This window comes from Ranitomeya imitator, chromosome 4 (genome assembly GCF_032444005.1).
Source record: "Ranitomeya imitator isolate aRanImi1 chromosome 4, aRanImi1.pri, whole genome shotgun sequence".
NCBI classification, from domain to species: Eukaryota; Metazoa; Chordata; class Amphibia; order Anura; family Dendrobatidae; genus Ranitomeya; species Ranitomeya imitator.
In genome coordinates, this window is record NC_091285.1 from 470,478,798 (window position 1) to 470,495,194 (window position 16,397).

Below are 16,397 nucleotides of genomic sequence, written 5' to 3' on the forward strand. Positions count from 1 at the left end.
TGTGTATGTATGTCCGGGATTGGCATCTGCACCGTCGCAGCTACAGCCACAAAATTTTGCACAGTCACACGTCTGGACCCCGAGAGCGTCATAGGCTATGTTGTGAGGCGAAATTTTAACCCCGCGCTTTCCAATTCACCAAACAATTTTGCCCCTATCTACATAATGGGGAAAAAAAGTGAAAGGAAAAGTGTTGGAGGCGTCGCAGCTACAGCCACAAAATTTTGCAGTCACACATCTGGACCCCGAGAGCATCATAGGCTATGTTGTGAGGTGAAAATTTTAACCCCGCGCTTTCCAATTCACCAAACAATTTTTCCCCTATCTACATAATGGGGAAAAGTGAAAGGAAAAGTGTAGGAGGCAAATTGACAGCTGCCAGATGTGAACAAGGGGGACTTAAAGAATGAGAGCGATGGCGCCAAAGAGTATATACCGTACAGTTGCTAAGGTGGGGCCCCGACATGGGATACTCACCACACACGGGGATGTGAACACACACACAAAATGCGCCACACACTACCACGTGCTTGAACATATATCACCCTCAGCACACATTTCACCACAAATACACCAACCTCGCCACATAAAAGTCGAAACACAAAAGTCGCCGCTCAAAACTCGCCACGCGCAAAACTCGCCACATGCAAAAACTAGGCTCACGCAAAACTCGCCATAAGTGCAAAACTCACCTCATGGAAAACTCGCCACACGCAAAACTTGCACACGCGGAAAAATTGCCACATGCACAAAAGTTGCAACACATGCAAAAGTTGCCTCACACAAAACTTGCACATACTCAAAAGGTACTACACATAAAACTCACCACGCGCAAAACTCGCCATGCGCAAAACTTGCTGCACACAAGTTGCTACACTAACCTGTCACATGCAACTCGACACACAAAAAGTTGCTACACGCATGTTGCCACACAACTCCTCTCACAAAAGTCGCTACATGCATGTCGCCACATGCAACTCAACACACACAACTTGACAAACGAAACTCGCCCTAAAACCCACACAAGTCTGGTATTAGCCTTCAAAAATAAAAATCTAATTAATAAGTAGACAAACTACAAGAGCAACAAATGTACCATATAGGAAATACGGCAGCTGTCAGTCACATGACCTGTCTATTATGTGTATGTGTGAGCTAATATATACTGCCAGGGGGAGGGCTTCCTGTTGGCTGGGGATTTATCAGGCTGCCAATTTAGCTTACAAATACGGAGGTAAAAATACTGAGCAAATAACGTGTTAACGAGGTCTAATACAGGAGATCACACAGGTATATACTATATACAGGGGAGATGACACACAGGTATATACTATATACAGGAGAGATGGCACACAGGTATATACTATATACAGGAGGAGATGACACACAGATATATACTATATACAGGAGCAGATGACACACAGGTATATACTATATACAGGAGCAGATGACCTACAGGTATATACTATATACAGGAGGAGATGACACACAGGTACAGTGGGGCAAAAAAGTAGTCAGTCAGCAATAGTGCAAGTTCCACCACTTAAAAAGATGAGAGGCGTCTGTAATTTACATCATAGGTAGACCTCAACTATGGGAGACAAACTGAGAAAAAAAAATCCAGAAAATCACTGTCTGTTTTTTTTCATTTTTTTTGCATATTATGGTGGAAAATAAGTATTTGGTCAGAAACAAACAATCAAGATTTCTGGCTCTCACAGACCTGTAACTTCTTCTTTAAGAGTCTCCTCTTTCCTCCACTCATTACCTGTAGTAATGGCACCTGTTTAAACTTGTTATCAGTATAAAAAGACACCTGTGCACACCCTCAAACAGTCTGACTCCAAACTCCACTATGGTGAAGACCAAAGAGCTGTCAAAGGACACCAGAAACAAAATTGTAGCCCTGCACCAGGCTGGGAAGACTGAATCTGCAATAGCCAACCAGCTTGGAGTGAAGAAATCAACAGTGGGAGCAATAATTAGAAAATGGAAGACATACAAGACCACTGATAATCTCCCTCGATCTGGTGCTACACGCAAAATCCCACCCCGTGGGGTCAGAATGATCACAAGAACGGTGAGCAAAAATCCCAGAACCACGCGGGGGGACCTAGTGAATGAACTGCAGAGAGCTGGGACCAATGTAACAAGGCCTACCATAAGTAACACACTACGCCACCATGGACTCAGATCCTGCAGTGCCAGACGTGTCCCACTGCTTAAGCCAGTACATGTCCGGGCCCGTCTGAAGTTTACTAGAGAGCATTTGGATGATCCACAGGAGTTTTGGGAGAATGTCCTATGGTCTGATGAAACCAAACTGGAACTGTTTGGTAGAAACACAACTTGTCGTGTTTGGAGGAAAAAGAATACTGAGTTGCATCTATCAAACACCATACCTACTGTAAAGCATGGTGGTGGAAACATCATGTTTGGGGCTGTTTCTCTGCAAAGGGGCCAGGACGACTGATCCGGGTACATGAAAGAATGAATGGGGCCATGTATCGTGAGATTTTGAGTGCAAACCTCCTTCCATCAGCAAGGGCATTGAAGATGAAACGTGGCTGGGTCTTTCAACATGACAATGATCCAAAGCACACCGCCAGGGCAACGAAGGAGTGGCTTCGTAAGAAGCATTTCAAGGTCCTGGAGTGGCCTAGCCAGTCTCCAGATCTCAACCCTATAGAAAACCTTTGGAGGGAGTTGAAAGTCCGTGTTGCCAAGCGAAAAGCCAAAAACATCACTGCTCTAGAGGAGATCTGCATGGAGGAATGGGCCAACATACCAACAACAGTGTGTGGCAACCTTGTGAAGACTTACAGAAAACGTTTGACCTCTGTCATTGCCAACAAAGGATATATTACAAAGTATTGAGATGAAATTTTGTTTCTGACCAAATACTTATTTTCCACCATAATATGCAAATAAAATGTTAAAAAAACAGACAATGTGATTTTCTGGATTTTTTTTTCTCAGTTTCTCCCATAGTTGAGGTCTACCTATGATGTAAATTACAGACGCCTCTCATCTTTTTAAGTGGTGGAACTTGCACTATTGCTGACTGACTAAATACTTTTTTGCCCCACTGTATATACTATAAACAGGAGCAGATGACCTACAGGTATATACTATATACATGAGGAGATGACACACAGGTATATACTATATACAGGAGCAGATGACCTATAGGTATATACTATATACAGGAGGAGATGACATACAGGTATATGCTATATAGAAGATGACATACAGGTATATACTATATACAGAAGGAGATGACACACAGATATATACTATATATAGGAGGAGATGACATACAGGTATATACTATATATAGGAGGAGATGACATACAGGTATATACTATATACAGGGGAGATGACACACAGCAGGTATATACTATATACAGGGGAGATGACAAACGGGTATATACTATATACAGGAGATGACATACAGGTGTATACTATATATAAGGGAGATGACAAACATGTATATACTGAGGTGAAAATGAGAGGTGTGAGGTGAAAATGAAAAGGTGTGATTGCAAAATGAGAGGAGGGAATTTAGTGGAGTGATCGGAAAATGACAGATGTGAGGTCGAAATGACAAGTGTTAGGGGGAATGAGAGGAGTGAGGGAGAAAATGAGAGGTGTGAGGGAGAAAATGACAGATGTGAGGGGGAAAATGAGAGGCATGATGGGAAAATAAGAGAAGTGAGGTGCTATAACTAACCACAGATATTTACTATGCCCAGGCAACGCCGGGCTCTTCAGCTAGTATATATATATATATATCTCTACTATATAATTGTCTACAGGTCGCTTCTGTCTGTCCTTCTGTCTGTCTGTCACGGTTATTCATTCGCTGATTGGTCTCGCCAGCTGCCTGTCATGGCTGCCGTGACCAATCAGCGATGGGCACAGTCCGGAAGAAAATGCCCGCTCCTTACTCCCCGCAGTCAGTGCTTGTCGCCTGCATACTCCACTCCGGTCACCGCTAACACAGGGTTAATGCCGGCGGTATCGGACCGCGTTATGCCGCGGGTAACGCACTCAGTTACTGCCGCTATTAACCCTGTGTGTCCCCAACTTTTTACTATTGACGCTGCCTATGCGGCATCAATAGTAAAAAATGTAATGTTAAAAATAATAAAAAAATAAAAAAACCCTGCTATACTCACCCTCCGTAGTCGCTCGCGCCGGCCATCATCTTCCGTTGCAGGTTCCGGTGGCAAAGATGGTATGGGAGAAGGACCTGCCATGACGTCACAGTCATGTGACCGCGACATCATCACAGGCCCTGCGTGAGAAGGACCTGCCATGACGTCACGGTCATGTGACCGCGACGTCATCACAGGCCCTGCGCGCCTGCGTTAAAAAGACCTGCCATGACGTCACGGTCATGTGACCGCGATGTCATCACAGGTCCTGCGCTCATACCAACCCTGGGACCGGAATCTGCCGTGGACTACAAGGGGCCCTCGGATAGGTGAGTATATGTTTATTTTTTATTTTTAAAAATGTGACAAACCTGGCTGTTTAGCACTTGTTGGCCCTTTTGTCTTCACTCTGTGGTCCAGCTCACCCCAACCATCTCGATTGGGTTAAGGTCTGGTGACTGTGGAGGCCAGGTCATCTGGCGTAGCACCCCATCACTCTCCTTCTTGGTCAAATAGCCCTTACACAGCCTGGAGGTGTGTTTGGGGTAATTGTCCTGTTGAAAAATAAATGATGATCTAACTAAATGCAAACTGGATGGAATAGCATGCCACTACTACGTCACTGGGCAATATACTACGTCACTGGGCAATATATTACGTGGTTGGGCAATATACTACGTGGCTGGGCAATATACTACGTGGCTGGGCAATATACTACGTGGTTGGGCAATATACTACGTGGTTGAGCAATATACCACTTGGCTGTGCAATATACTACGTGGCTGTGCAATATACTACCTGGCTGGGCAATATACTACGTCACTTGGGCAATATACTACTTGGCTGCGCAATATACTACGTCACTAGGCAATATACTACGTAACTGGGCAATATACTACGTGGCTGGGCAATATACTACGTCACTGGGCAATATACTACGTGGTTGGGCAATATACTACGTGGTTGGGCAATATACTACGTGGTTGGGCAATATACTACGTGGTTGGGCAATATACAACGTGGCTGTGCAATATACTTCGTGGCTGTGCAATATACTACCTGGCTGGGCAATATACTACATCACTGGGCAATATACTACGTGGCTGCGCAATATACTACGTCACTAGGCAATATACTACGTAACTGGGCAATATACTACGTGGCTGGGCAATATACTACGTGGTTGGGCAATATACTACGTGGCTGGGCAATATACTACGTGACTGTGCAATATACTACGTGACTGGGCAATATACTACGTGGTTGGGCAACATACTACGTCACTGGGCAATATACTACGTCGCTGGGCAATATACTACGTGGCTGGGCAATATACTACGTGGTTGGGCAATATACTACGTGGTTGGGCAATATACTACGTCGTTGGGTAATATACTACGTGGCTGGGCAATATACTACGTGGTTGGGCAATATACTACGTCGTTGGGTAATATACTACGTCGCTGGGCAATATACTACGTCGCTGGGCAATATACTACGTCGCTGGGCAATATACTACGTCGCTGGGCAATATACTATGTGGCTGTGCAATATACTACGTGGCTGGGCAATATACTACGTGGGCTGGGCAATATACTACGTGGCTGGGCAATATACTACGTGGCTGGGCAATATACTACCTGGCTGGGCAATATACTACGTGGCTGGACAATATACTACGTGGCTGTACAACAAAAGAGCAAATGGAGTTCAGGTCCATAGATAAATGTCTTTTATTTCACAAAAATAACGACCATAATAGAAAACCTACACAAATAATGGTGTTCTCAAGTAAAACCTTATATAAATAATTGCAAGGAAGGTGAATGGTAGCAGAAGATGGAAAACAGACACCTAGTGGGGTAACCTAATGCCCAGTTATTATCTTTTAAAGTGCATAGTGCTGTAAACATAAAGGGCCAAGGACCAAGAAGTGTGAGGTTCTCATATATAAATCTGTCAAGCTGATATAAGTAATATAAGTGGTATCAGCCCTGCGCACAGACTGAGTGACCAAAATAAGGTCAGTAATAAACCAGCCAGATAAAGGGAACCGCTATAAATCAGTCAAAAATGATCCTTACCCAGATAAGAGGCAGCTAGGATAACCCACTAGGTGGCCCCAACGCGCGTTTCGCGTCAGCTTCGCCCCCTGACGATATATATCACGCCAGCCAGGCGTGAAACGGCCATCGTCCCGCTTTGCCGCACTCTCTGTACAGCACCCCCGGTCGTGAAGATGTACAGCACGATGTTTGAATAAAGATTCCTGCACTGGATGATCGGCGAGTGCGCTCTATTTCCTTATACATTCACTATATATACAGTGGGGTAAAAAAGTATTTAGTCAGTCAGCAATAGTGCAAGTTCCACCACTTAAAAAGATGAGAGGCGTCTGTAATTTACATCATAGGTAGACCTCAACTATGGGAGACAAACTGAGAAAAAAAAATCCAGAAAATCACTGTCTGTTTTTTTTCATTTTTTTTGCATATTATGGTGGAAAATAAGTATTTGGTCAGAAACAAACAATCAAGATTTCTGGCTCTCACAGACCTGTAACTTCTTCTTTAAGAGTCTCCTCTTTCCTCCACTCATTACCTGTAGTAATGGCACCTGTTTAAACTTGTTATCAGTATAAAAAGACACCTGTGCACACCCTCAAACAGTCTGACTCCAAACTCCACTATGGTGAAGACCAAAGAGCTGTCAAAGGACACCAGAAACAAAATTGTAGCCCTGCACCAGGCTGGGAAGACTGAATCTGCAATAGCCAACCAGCTTGGAGTGAAGAAATCAACAGTGGGAGCAATAATTAGAAAATGGAAGACATACAAGACCACTGATAATCTCCCTCGATCTGGTGCTACACGCAAAATCCCACCCCGTGGGGTCAGAATGATCACAAGAACGGTGAGCAAAAATCCCAGAACCACGCGGGGGGACCTAGTGAATGAACTGCAGAGAGCTGGGACCAATGTAACAAGGCCTACCATAAGTAACACACTACGCCACCATGGACTCAGATCCTTCAGTGCCAGACGTGTCCCACTGCTTAAGCCAGTACATGTCCGGGCCCGTCTGAAGTTTACTAGAGAGCATTTGGATGATCCACAGGAGTTTTGGGAGAATGTCCTATGGTCTGATGAAACCAAACTGGAACTGTTTGGTAGAAACACAACTTGTCGTGTTTGGAGGAAAAAGAATACTGAGTTGCATCTATCAAACACCATACCTACTGTAAAGCATGGTGGTGGAAACATCATGTTTGGGGCTGTTTCTCTGCAAAGGGGCCAGGACGACTGATCCGGGTACATGAAAGAATGAATGGGGCCATGTATCGTGAGATTTTGAGTGCAAACCTCCTTCCATCAGCAAGGGCATTGAAGATGAAACGTGGCTGGGTCTTTCAACATGACAATGATCCAAAGCACACCGCCAGGGCAACGAAGGAGTGGCTTCGTAAGAAGCATTTCAAGGTCCTGGAGTGGCCTAGCCAGTCTCCAGATCTCAACCCTATAGAAAACCTTTGGAGGGAGTTGAAAGTCCGTGTTGCCAAGCGAAAATCCAAAAACATCACTGCTCTAGAGGAGATCTGCATGGAGGAATGGGCCAACATACCAACAACAGTGTGTGGCAACCTTGTGAAGACTTACAGAAAACGTTTGACCTCTGTCATTGCCAACAAAGGATATATTACAAAGTATTGAGATGAAATTTTGTTTCTGACCAAATACTTATTTTCCACCATAATATGCAAATAAAATGTTAAAAAAACAGACAATGTGATTTTCTGGATTTTTTTTTCTCAGTTTCTCCCATAGTTGAGGTCTACCTATGATGTAAATTACAGACGCCTCTCATCTTTTTAAGTGGTGGAACTTGCACTATTGCTGACTGACTAAATACTTTTTTGCCCCACTGTATATACTATAAACAGGAGCAGATGACCTACAGGTATATACTATATACATGAGGAGATGACACACAGGTATATACTATATACAGGAGCAGATGACCTATAGGTATATACTATATACAGGAGGAGATGACATACAGGTATATGCTATATAGAAGATGACATACAGGTATATACTATATACAGAAGGAGATGACACACAGATATATACTATATATAGGAGGAGATGACATACAGGTATATACTATATATAGGAGGAGATGACATACAGGTATATACTATATACAGGGGAGATGACACACAGCAGGTATATACTATATACAGGGGAGATGACAAACGGGTATATACTATATACAGGAGATGACATACAGGTGTATACTATATATAAGGGAGATGACAAACATGTATATACTGAGGTGAAAATGAGAGGTGTGAGGTGAAAATGAAAAGGTGTGATTGCAAAATGAGAGGAGGGAATTTAGTGGAGTGATCGGAAAATGACAGATGTGAGGTCGAAATGACAAGTGTTAGGGGGAATGAGAGGAGTGAGGGAGAAAATGAGAGGTGTGAGGGAGAAAATGACAGATGTGAGGGGGAAAATGAGAGGCATGATGGGAAAATAAGAGAAGTGAGGTGCTATAACTAACCACAGATATTTACTATGCCCAGGCAACGCCGGGCTCTTCAGCTAGTATATATATATATATCTCTACTATATAATTGTCTACAGGTCGCTTCTGTCTGTCCTTCTGTCTGTCTGTCACGGTTATTCATTCGCTGATTGGTCTCGCCAGCTGCCTGTCATGGCTGCCGTGACCAATCAGCGATGGGCACAGTCCGGAAGAAAATGCCCGCTCCTTACTCCCCGCAGTCAGTGCTTGTCGCCTGCATACTCCACTCCGGTCACCGCTAACACAGGGTTAATGCCGGCGGTATCGGACCGCGTTATGCCGCGGGTAACGCACTCAGTTACTGCCGCTATTAACCCTGTGTGTCCCCAACTTTTTACTATTGACGCTGCCTATGCGGCATCAATAGTAAAAAATGTAATGTTAAAAATAATAAAAAAATAAAAAAAACCTGCTATACTCACCCTCCGTAGTCGCTCGCGCCGGCCATCATCTTCCGTTGCAGGTTCCGGTGGCAAAGATGGTATGGGAGAAGGACCTGCCATGACGTCACAGTCATGTGACCGCGACATCATCACAGGCCCTGCGTGAGAAGGACCTGCCATGACGTCACGGTCATGTGACCGCGACGTCATCACAGGCCCTGCGCGCCTGCGTTAAAAAGACCTGCCATGACGTCACGGTCATGTGACCGCGATGTCATCACAGGTCCTGCGCTCATACCAACCCTGGGACCGGAATCTGCCGTGGACTACAAGGGGCCCTCGGATAGGTGAGTATATGTTTATTTTTTATTTTTAAAAATGTGACAAACCTGGCTGTTTAGCACTTGTTGGCCCTTTTGTCTTCACTCTGTGGTCCAGCTCACCCCAACCATCTCGATTGGGTTAAGGTCTGGTGACTGTGGAGGCCAGGTCATCTGGCGTAGCACCCCATCACTCTCCTTCTTGGTCAAATAGCCCTTACACAGCCTGGAGGTGTGTTTGGGGTAATTGTCCTGTTGAAAAATAAATGATGATCTAACTAAATGCAAACTGGATGGAATAGCATGCCACTACTACGTCACTGGGCAATATACTACGTCACTGGGCAATATATTACGTGGTTGGGCAATATACTACGTGGCTGGGCAATATACTACGTGGCTGGGCAATATACTACGTGGTTGGGCAATATACTACGTGGTTGAGCAATATACCACTTGGCTGTGCAATATACTACGTGGCTGTGCAATATACTACCTGGCTGGGCAATATACTACGTCACTTGGGCAATATACTACTTGGCTGCGCAATATACTACGTCACTAGGCAATATACTACGTAACTGGGCAATATACTACGTGGCTGGGCAATATACTACGTCACTGGGCAATATACTACGTGGTTGGGCAATATACTACGTGGTTGGGCAATATACTACGTGGTTGGGCAATATACAACGTGGCTGTGCAATATACTTCGTGGCTGTGCAATATACTACCTGGCTGGGCAATATACTACATCACTGGGCAATATACTACGTGGCTGCGCAATATACTACGTCACTAGGCAATATACTACGTAACTGGGCAATATACTACGTGGCTGGGCAATATACTACGTGGTTGGGCAATATACTACGTGGCTGGGCAATATACTACGTGACTGTGCAATATACTACGTGACTGGGCAATATACTACGTGGTTGGGCAACATACTACGTCACTGGGCAATATACTACGTCACTGGGCAATATACTACGTGGCTGGGCAATATACTACGTGGTTGGGCAATATACTACGTGGTTGGGCAATATACTACGTCGTTGGGTAATATACTACGTGGCTGGGCAATATACTACGTGGTTGGGCAATATACTACGTCGTTGGGTAATATACTACGTCGCTGGGCAATATACTACGTCGCTGGGCAATATACTACGTCGCTGGGCAATATACTACGTCGCTGGGCAATATACTATGTGGCTGTGCAATATACTACGTGGCTGGGCAATATACTACGTGGGCTGGGCAATATACTACGTGGCTGGGCAATATACTACCTGGCTGGGCAATATACTACGTGGCTGGACAATATACTACGTGGCTGTACAACAAAAGAGCAAATGGAGTTCAGGTCCATAGATAAATGTCTTTTATTTCACAAAAATAACGACCATAATAGAAAACCTACACAAATAATGGTGTTCTCAAGTAAAACCTTATATAAATAATTGCAAGGAAGGTGAATGGTAGCAGAAGATGGAAAACAGACACCTAGTGGGGTAACCTAATGCCCAGTTATTATCTTTTAAAGTGCATAGTGCTGTAAACATAAAGGGCCAAGGACCAAGAAGTGTGAGGTTCTCATATATAAATCTGTCAAGCTGATATAAGTAATATAAGTGGTATCAGCCCTGCGCACAGACTGAGTGACCAAAATAAGGTCAGTAATAAACCAGCCAGATAAAGGGAACCGCTATAAATCAGTCAAAAATGATCCTTACCCAGATAAGAGGCAGCTAGGATAACCCACCAGGTGGCCCCAACGCGCGTTTCGCGTCAGCTTCGCCCCCTGACGATATATATCACGCCAGCCAGGCGTGAAACGGCCATCGTCCCGCTTTGCCGCACTCTCTGTACAGCACCCCCGGTCGTGAAGATGTACAGCACGATGTTTGAATAAAGATTCCTGCACTGGATGATCGGCGAGTGCGCTCTATTTCCTTATACATTCACTATATATACAGTGGGGTAAAAAAGTATTTAGTCAGTCAGCAATAGTGCAAGTTCCACCACTTAAAAAGATGAGAGGCGTCTGTAATTTACATCATAGGTAGACCTCAACTATGGGAGACAAACTGAGAAAAAAAAATCCAGAAAATCACATTGTCTGTTTTTTTTATCATTTTATTTGCATATTATGGTGGAAAATAAGTATTTGGTCAGAAACAAACAATCAAGATTTCTGGCTCTCACAGACCTGTAACTTCTTCTTTAAGAGTCTCCTCTTTCCTCCACTCATTACCTGTAGTAATGGCACCTGTTTAAACTTGTTATCAGTATAAAAAGACACCTGTGCACACCCTCAAACAGTCTGACTCCAAACTCCACTATGGTGAAGACCAAAGAGCTGTCAAAGGACACCAGAAACAAAATTGTAGCCCTGCACCAGGCTGGGAAGACTGAATCTGCAATAGCCAACCAGCTTGGAGTGAAGAAATCAACAGTGAGAGCAATAATTAGAAAATGGAAGACATACAAGACCACTGATAATCTCCCTCGATCTGGGGCTCCACGCAAAATCCCACCCCGTGGGGTCAGAATGATCACAAGAACGGTGAGCAAAAATCCCAGAACCAGGCGGGGGGACCTAGTGAATGAACTGCAGAGAGCTGGGACCAATGTAACAAGGCCTACCATAAGTAACACGCTACGCCACCATGGACTCAGATCCTGCAGTGCCAGACGTGTCCCACTGCTTAAGCCAGTACATGTCCGGGCCCGTCTGAAGTTTGCTAGAGAGCATTTGGATGATCCAGAGGAGTTTTGGGAGAATGTCCTATGGTCTGATGAAACCAAACTGGAACTGTTTTGTAGAAACACAACTTGTCGTGTTTGGAGGAAAAAGAATACTGAGTTGCATCCATCAAACACCATACCTACTGTAAAGCATGGTGGTGGAAACATCATGCTTTGGGGCTGTTTCTCTGCAAAGGGGCCAGGACGACTGATCCGGGTACATGAAAGAATGAATGGGGCCATGTATCGTGAGATTTTGAGTGCAAACCTCCTTCCATCAGCAAGGGCATTGAAGATAAAACGTGGCTGGGTCTTTCAACATGACAATGATCCAAAGCACACCGCCAGGGCAACGAAGGAGTGGCTTCGTAAGAAGCATTTCAAGGTCCTGGAGTGGCCTAGCCAGTCTCCAGATCTCAACCCTTTAGAAAACCTTTGGAGGGAGTTGAAAGTCCGTGTTGCCAAGCGAAAAGCCAAAAACATCACTGCTCTAGAGGAGATCTGCATGGAGGAATGGGCCAACATACCAACAACAGTGTGTGGCAACCTTGTGAAGACTTACAGAAAACGTTTGACCTCTGTCATTGCCAACAAAGGATATATTACAAAGTATTGAGATGAAATTTTGTTTCTGACCAAATACCGTATATACTCGAGTATAAGCCGAGATTTTCAGCCCAAATTTTTGGCGGGTGAGGGGGTGAGGGCGCTGAGGTATACTTACCTAGTCCCAGCGATCCTCGCGCTGTCCCTGCCGTCCCACGGGCTTCTGTGCTGCAGTTTCTTCCCCTCTTCAGCGGTCACGTGGGACCGCTCATTAGAGATATGAATAAGCGGCTCCACCTCCCATAGGGGCGGAGCCGCCTATTCATTCCTCTAATCAGCAGTGCCGGTGACCGCTGACAGGAAGAGCTGCGGCACCGAAGACCAGGCAGAGGGACAGCGCGAGGATCGCCAGGACTAGGTAAGTATAGCATATTCACCTGTCCTCGTTCCAGCCGCCGGGCGCCGCTCCATCTTCCCGGCCGGCGCCTCCATCTTCCCGGCGTCTGCGCTCTGACTGTTAAGGCAGAGGGCGCGATGACGCATACAGTGTGCGCGGCGCCCTCTGCCTGATCAGTCAGAGCAGAGACGCCGGAAAGATGGAGGCGCCGGAACGAGACGCCGGGAGCTGCAATCAAGGGAGGTGAGTATGTGTTTTTTTTTTTTTATTGCAGCAGCGGCGGCAGAGATTTCTATGGGGCACAATGAACGGTGCAGAGCACCGTATATGGCACAGCAATGGGGCACAATGAACGGTGCAGAGCACCGTATATGGCACAGCAATGGGGCACAATGAACGGTGCAGAGCACCGTATATGGCACAGCAATGGGGCACAATGAACGGTGCAGAGCACTGTATATGGCACAGCAATGGGGCACAATGAACGGTGCAGAGCACCGTATATGGCACAGCTATGGGGCACAATGAACGGTGCAGAGCACTATATGGGGCACAGCTATGGGGAAATAATGAACATGCAGAGCACTATATGGCACAGCTATGGGGAAATAATGAACGGTGTAGAGCACTGTATGGCACAGCTATGGGGAAATAATGATCTATTTTTATTTTTGAAATTCACCGGTAAATGCTGCATTTCCACCCTAGGCTTATACTCGAGTCAATAAGTTTTCCCAGTTTTTTTGTGGCAAAATTAGGGGGGTCGGCTTATACTCGGGTCGGCTTATACTCTAGTATATACGGTACTTATTTTCCACCATAATATGCAAATAAAATGTTAAAAAAACAGACAATGTGATTTTCTGGATTTTCTTTTCTCAGTTTGTCTCCCATAGTTGAGGTCTACCTATGATGTAAATTACAGACGCCTCTCATCTTTTTAAGTGGTGGAACTTGCACTATTGCTGACTGACTAAATACTTTTTTGCCCCACTGTATATATGTTTTCATGAATGTTTGAGCCCATGGATCCATTCTATGTCCGTTTTGCAAGCCGGCGAGAAAATCTCGCTGTACGGATGCCATACAGAGGTTTACATGCGCAAAATACGCTGCCACACCTTGCCTACGGATTACATACGGCTAATTGTTTTGGGATAATTACTGCGTATTACGTATGTAAAATACGGACCGTATTTCCCTACACTCAGTGTGACCCCGGCCTAATAGTGGCCTAGAGCCATGATCTGACCATGCTGTTATTTGGGAGAGGTGAAGATGCGCTATTCTGCTGTTACAGACTATAGATTGTGTAGCCTGACCTGGATACACTGCTCAGTACAAGTTTCCCTATATATTCTCCACATAGGATAGATGTGCCCACCTCCCAGTACATGCTCCCCCCAGTAGAGACCACCGTGCCCCGGTCTGGGCTACAGCCTGAGGAGTGCGCTACGTGCTTCTCACCAGGATTTTAGGAAATCTTATTTGCTGCTCACATAGAATGTTATGATGCTCGTAGGCTTTTCCGTTCTCCCCATGTTGGCGACATCCCACAGATGGCATATGTCATGTCCCTAAAACGGAGCCGACATGTCTGATACTGGCATGATGACCCCTGAGCATCCAGCATTGTTATTCACAGGGCATTGTCAGCTGGCACGTGCGTCACTGCTGGAGGATGGGCAGACAGTGGCTCCAAACCAGCACCAGTGTAAGGTCATCACAGGCAGGCACTGACCCATGGCAGGGGGATAGGACGGGGGGCAACAAGAGGATAACGGGGTGAGAGGACAGGACAGGAGGACACCAGGGTGGGAGGACAGGGGCACAGGACAATAGGATGGGAGGACAAGCGGTAAAAGGGGGCAGAAGGACAAGGCATGCAGGGGGGCAGGATAGGACAGGGGGCAGGATAGGACAGGGGGCAGGCTGGGCAGGATAGAACAGGGGGGGGGGCAGGATAGGACAGGGGGCAGGATAGAACAGGGGGGCAGGATAGGACAAGGGGGCAGGATAGGACAAGGGGGCAGGATAGGACAGGGGGCAGGCTGGGCAGGATAGAACAGGGGGGGGGGGCAGGATAGGACAGGGGGGCAGGATAGGACGGGGGGGCAGGATAGGACGGGGGGGCAGGATAGGACGGGGGGGCAGGATAGGACAGGGGGGCAGGATAGGACAGGGGGCAGGATAGGACAGGGGGCAGGCTGGGCAGGATAGGACAGGGGGGCGGGATAGGACAAGGGGGCAGGATAGGACAGGGGGCAGGATAGGGCAGGATAGGACAGGGGGGCAGGATAGGACAGGGGGGCAGGATAGGACAGGGGGCAGGCTGGGCAGGATAGAACAGGGGGGGCAGGATAGGACAGGGGGCAGGATAGGACAGGGGGGCAGGATAGGACAGGGGGCAGGCTGGGCAGGATAGGACAGGGGGGCGGGATAGGACAAGGGGGCAGGATAGGACAGGGGGCAGGATAGGACAAGGGGGCAGGATAGGGCAGGATAGGACAGGGGGGCAGGATAGGACAGGGGGGCAGGATAGGACAGGGGGCAGGCTGGGCAGGATAGAACAGGGGGGGCAGGATAGAACAGGGGGGGCAGGATAGGACAGGGGGGCAGGATAGGACAGGGGGGCAGGATAGGACAGGGGGGCAGGATAGGACAGGGGGCAGGATAGGACAGGGGGGCAGGATAGGACAGGGGGCAGGATAGGACAGGGGGGCAGGATAGGACAGGGGGCAGGCTGGGCAGGATAGAACAGGGGGGCAGGATAGGACAGGGGGGCAGGATAGGACAGGGGGGCAGGATAGGACAGGGGGCAGGATAGGACAGGGGGCAGGCTGGGCAGGATAGAACAGGGGGGGCAGGATAGGACAGGGGGCAGGATAGGACAGGGGGCAGGATAGGACAGGGGGGCAGGATAGGACAGGGGGGCAGGATAGGACAGGGGGCAGGATAGAACAGGGGGGGCAGGATAGGACAGGGGGGCAGGATAGGACAGGGGGGCAGGATAGGACAGGGGGCAGGATAGGACAGGGAGGCAGGATAGGACAGGGGGCAGGCTGGGCAGGACAGAACAGGGGGGGCAGGATAGGACAGGGGGGGCAGGATAGGACAGGGGGCAGGATAGGACAGGGGGGCAGGATAGGACAGGGGGGCAGGATAGGACAGGGGGCAGGATAGGACAGGGGGGCAGGATAGGACAGGGGGCAGGCTGGGCAGGATAGAACAGGGGGGGCAGGAT

General features: G+C 47.1%; 1 protein-coding gene across 1 annotated transcript in view; it reads right to left on the reverse strand.

Annotated features, from left to right (window-relative positions):
* Positions 1-16,397, reverse strand: part of LARP6 (La ribonucleoprotein 6, translational regulator) — a 77,423-nt gene that overhangs the window by 60,340 nt on the left and 686 nt on the right. The window lies entirely within an intron of this gene.